Genomic DNA, 5,438 nt, shown 5'->3' on the forward strand with positions numbered 1-5,438 from the left:
GTGTCCTTGACTCCGTGTGTCTATCAGAGGATTCGGAAGACACAATAAGCAATAACAATAATGTGCTACGATAGGGAAGCTCAGCACCATGGAAACGTGGAGCAGGGCAATCCTGGTCTGGGAGCGGGAAGGCGGGGGCGGGGTGTCAGGCTTGTAATTCACGAATCAGAGACTAACCCAGGCAGCTATCAGTGAAAGGCAGGGCAACCTCCACAGACTTCAGGTGAAGAAGGAACAAAATCAATTTTCTTTTATATCACCGTTTTATTCACACATCAGCATCCCCGCATTTGTATCTACTTATTCCTGAAAGCAGTCCTTTTATAAGCTCCAAACATGGTGATTAAACAAAGGGGATTCTAGAAGGGCAGACAAAGCATTAGAGATGGTTTCATTTTATATAAATGCCAAATTTTCTGCCTCAGTAAGGTTGCAGCTGTGACAAGAATTAGGCTGCTTTCTAGGCCATATATTTTCTAAAGTACCATGCAAAAAAAATATTAATACATCAGGAGAAATGAAACAAATAGACTCAATTATTTGAAAACCTTGCGAGTAGACAATTTTTATAATAAAACGAATAATGCAGCATATTGAATAAACAAAGAAAATTATATTGTTCATATAAAGTGAAGATGGATTCTCTAGTTAAATCTGAGCAAACAAAGAATTGGTCCTAAATTTAGTCTCTTGTTCTGCACAGGATTCTGAATGGAAGTTGGATTAATTGGTTTTTAATTAGTCTAACATCATTTTCTATGTAATAATCTTCTATGCATTTTTGGCAATTTAGAAATTAGATTCCTATGAACCATAATTTTTTTTTTAGTTAACTGCAAACAGTCCCTGTATGTGGGGTGTATGAACTCGAGACTGTTCACAGAGGTATGGCCAAAGTGTGAATTTTAGCCAATGATGAAATGATCTGATTCATATCAGAATTAATCAGCATGGGCTGAATAATGTTTTGTCATAAACTAGACACAGATCAGTAATTAACACCAGGCTGGTAATTAGCAGTGCTTCCTGGTTACAAACAGCACCTCTCCATGCAGCATGAAATAACTCCTTTTGTATTCTGTTCTGTTTTCTTTCATCCTGTGTTTGGACTTCAGTCACAGAGGGATTGATGTTTACTGCAAAGAGCCTGGAGTCAGAAGATCTATATTCTGGTCTCCAGGCTGCTAAAAGTTAACTGTTTGACCTTAATAAAAATAAGTTCTACACTTCTCTTCAGCTTGCATATCTGCAAAATGAAGATACTTTATAAAGCAGAGTTGCGAAAAGAACAAAACAAGGTCATGAATATAAAAGTGTGCTGAAAAAAATGTTAATTGACAATATGAAAAATATTCAAATAGCTTATGCATAAATACAATTACATATCACAATGATAATTAATGTTAACTAAATTATCACATAAGGGATATCAAAAATAACCTGTCAATATAATTTTCATTTCTAAACCAATAAAGCCAGTAGGATGGCATATCTCTGTTTGTGTATGTATGTTTTAAGTGATAAGACACTTGCTAGGTATTATAAAGTATTCATCTATAACAGAATGATATATGTCATACATGCATATGGGTTTTTGAAATTCAGGACTATGCAAAGGAGGAGATAATCACTAATTAATCTGGATATCTAGTATGTGTTGCATCACTTCTCCAAACAAAAAATCAATAAAGAAGCCTGATAAATGGGCTCCTCTCGGGAGGGCTGAAGGCAGAGACAGATGAAGATGCTTTGTTTCTGAAACCTCTAGCCTGGAATAAATTACACAGTCATGAGCCAAAGTCACCTACAATTAATTCCAGTTGTAAATTTCAGTCAAGAGAGGTGCTGGGAGCCTGATACAGCATCACAACACTGGTTTGCATATTTTTACCATGTGTATATGATTTTAATAATGAAGTTTTATATCTAAAAAACCTTGTAGAAATTCTGTAAGTTGTTTTAGATATATTGTCTTGAGAGGACAGACATGTTCGTATTGAAATTTAGCTTATTTTTTCTTGTGTTCATCAGGAGGGAAACCTCATATATCGTCACTGTAGAGAAAAATGCTTTTTCTCTATTTAATTCTAAGGTTTGCTTCGCAAACCAGTACTAGCCATAAATGTGTCTAAACTTATGGAGGATTAATCACATTAAAATAATATGTATCTCTATACTATGTTCATTTCTCAGACTATTTGGTGTGATAAGGCACAGAAACTAACCTACTGCATTTGTGAAATATTTTCAGAGGTCAATTTCTAAGTTGTTAGTAAAAACATTATGGTAGGACTTCCAGCCTGACAAATGACTCAGATCTATTTTTCCCTGTTTATCCTCCCAAGCACAACTATCAACCCTGGAAATAATGCAAAAAATAATAATGAAAATAAGGAAGGAGAAGTCTGAATGGTAGTAAGGAGAAGGCAAGCTGGTTTGGAACCCCAGGACTAGAGGAACAGGGCGGTGGTCAGGTGTCTTGCATCCTCCCTCAACCAAAAGAGGAAGGTCATCAAGACCCAGCATTTCCTGACTGCCAAACTGGCAACAAAATGTGCCCAGGTAAACTCATTCTTTTCCTGGATTGAATAGGAGACCCCCTGCCAACATGAGTGAGCCTGACACCACTAGCAGGACAAAACAATCAAGAGCCCCATCAACAAAAAAAAGTAAGGCAAAGTGCTCCCCCCGACTGGTCCCCACATGCCTGCATTGGTGAGATACACTGAGGCAGGGGCCAGAACTGACATGAGAGACACACTTACCACAATTAGTCTGGGAAGCCTCTTTTATCCCTTGGGCACTGCAAGCCTAATACTCCTGATATTCCTTCTCCTACTGGGAGCCACCAAGGTCAATAGGTAGAACCAGTGGGAAGGTTTCAGCCATAGCAACTGGCCAATCCCACTCTCCAGAGGGCACCAAGGTGGGTGGTTGGAACCAGCTATAGGGATGCAGTAACAAAATAAGCAGCAACCTGAGAAGACTCTGATCCTGCAAGCTCAGGAAATGCCTTCCATATTCAGGGACACCAGAGAAGACACAGAACACCAGCTGGGGAATCTCAACATAGAGACACCAGAATCCTGGCCTGAGAAACCCTTTCTTTTTTTTTTTTTAAGATTTTTTTTTTTTATTTATTTGCGCAAGAGAGAATGAGAGACAGAGAGCATGAGAGGGAGGAGGGTCAGAGGGAGAAGCAGACTCCCTGCTGAGCAGGGAGCCCGATGTGGGACTCGATCCCGGGACTCCAGGACCATGACCTGAGCCGAAGGCAGTCGCTTAACCAACTGAGCCACCCAGGCGCCCCTGAGAAACCCTTTCTATCCCCACAACCAGAGACCTGAGGAAGCCCCAGAGGGATCAGAGAAGCCAAAAAAAAAAAAAAAAATCCAAAAGAACACTGCAAATGCACACCCATTGGAACCACAGCCCACAAAAGTAGCCCAAGACCTGAATGCTAAACCTAAACAAGGAAACAAATTTCCTACTAAAATAAAAGATATAAGCAGGACCTATAGCTCCTAATGTATTAGACAAAATGTCCAGGATACAAAATGTTGTGTCAAGAGTCAAAAAAACACACCTTGAATGAGAAAAGGTAATCCACTGACTCCAATATGGGGATGAATTAGATGTTGGAATTCTCTGACACCACCACCAAGGATTTTAAAGCATCTGTCATAAGAGTACTTCAACAATCCATTTTAAAATTTGTTGAGATGATGGGGTGCCTGGGTGGCTCAGTCGTTAAGCATCTGCCTTCTGCTCAGGTCATGATCCCAGGGTCTTGGGATTGAGCCTTGCATGGGGTTCCCTGCTCCACGGGAAGCCTGCTTCTCCCTCTCCCATGCCCCCTGCTGGTGTTCCCTCTCTCGTTGTGTCTCTCTCTGTCAAATAAATTAAAAAAAAAATTGTTGAGATGGGGCACCTAGGTGGCTCAGTTGGTTAAGCGTCTGCCTTCGGCTCAGATCATGATCTCAGGGTCTTGAGATGGAGCCCTGCACTGGGCTCCCTGCTCAGCAAGGAGTCTGCTTCTCCCTCTCCCTTTGCCCCTCCCTCTCCACTCATGCTCTGTTTCTCGTTTTCTGTCCCTACCCCGCCCACCGCCCCCCCCCCCACGCTCATGCACTCTCGCTCTCTCAAAAAAGAAAAAGAAAAAGAAAAAGAATTACTAATCTTCCAAAACATAAAGCACCAGGCTCAGATGCATTCCCTGGTGAATTCTACCAAACATTTAAAGAAGAAATTTACACCAAATTCTTTGCAATCTCTTTCAGAAGATAGAAGCAGAGGAAATACTTCCTAACTCATTCTATGAAGCCAGTATTACCCTATTACCTAACAAAGACATTGCAAAAAAATAGAAAATTATTAACCCATATTTCTCATGAACATAGCTAAAATATTCTCAATAAAATATTTGTAAAGAGAACCTAACAATGTAGAAAAAAGAATTATACACATGACCAAGTGGTATTTATTCCAGATATGCAAGGATGGCCCAACATTAAAACATCAGCTATTATAGTCCATCCCATTAACTGGCTAAAGAAAAATTATATGATGATACCAATAGATGCAGGTAAAGCATTTGACAAAGTTCAACAAATATTTATGATGAAAATCTCAGTCAGCTAGGAATCAGGGGGAGTTCCTCAACTTATTAAAGAATATAAACAAAGACCCAAGTGAGGGCAGCTCCTGCTGGGTCTGAGTGTCACCAGCCCCTCCCCACCCCCCAAGACCATTGCTATTGACTAGCCCCTATTCCATGGTAACCATGTGCAACCAAAAGGCCCTGATAAAAAATGCCAACATGTTGAGGAGATGCAGCAGGACTGGGTGAAATGTGCAACTCAGGCATTGGAGAAATATAGCATAGAGAAGGACATTGTCATCCATATTAAAAAGGAGTTTGACAAGGAGTACAATCCCACCTGGGGTTGCATCATGGTGAGAAACTTTGGTAGTTATGTGATACATGAAACCAAATACTTCATCTACTTCTATCTGGGCCAAGTGGCCATTCTTCCGTTCAAATCTGATTAAAACCATGAACTGTGTCACACACCCAGTGATCCATCCAAAGACAAGGACTGCAGTCTAAATTTCAAATACTGAAATCTTCAGTCTTGCCTAAGGGAATACCTTGATCTTTGAACCTTTATTGTGTTGTTTTGTATAGGACATTCTCTGTATGAATTTGTTGTGATTATAAAACAGTTAGCAAAATAGCTTACATTTATATTTATTTTCTATTCCATACCTCTCTCCTCATGTTTTTTCTACTCAAAATCCATTCTTTTCAAAAAGTAATAAATCTGTTGGAGAAAAATAATATATATACAAAACCCTATAGCTAACATCATACTCAGTGTTGAGAAATTTGAAGTTTTCCACTAAGATTATGTATAAGACAAGAATGTCTTAACACT

General features: G+C 39.6%; 1 pseudogene; it reads left to right on the plus strand.

Annotated features, from left to right (window-relative positions):
• Window positions 1-4,783: 4,783 nt before the first annotated feature.
• LOC102735274 (dynein light chain 1, cytoplasmic pseudogene) lies at window positions 4,784-5,052 on the plus strand (annotated as a pseudogene).
• Window positions 5,053-5,438: the final 386 nt, after the last annotated feature.

The sequence above is a fragment of the Leptonychotes weddellii genome, chromosome 2 (assembly GCF_054177405.1).
Source record: "Leptonychotes weddellii isolate Sample4059 chromosome 2, ASM5417740v2, whole genome shotgun sequence".
Classification (NCBI taxonomy): Eukaryota; Metazoa; Chordata; class Mammalia; order Carnivora; family Phocidae; genus Leptonychotes; species Leptonychotes weddellii.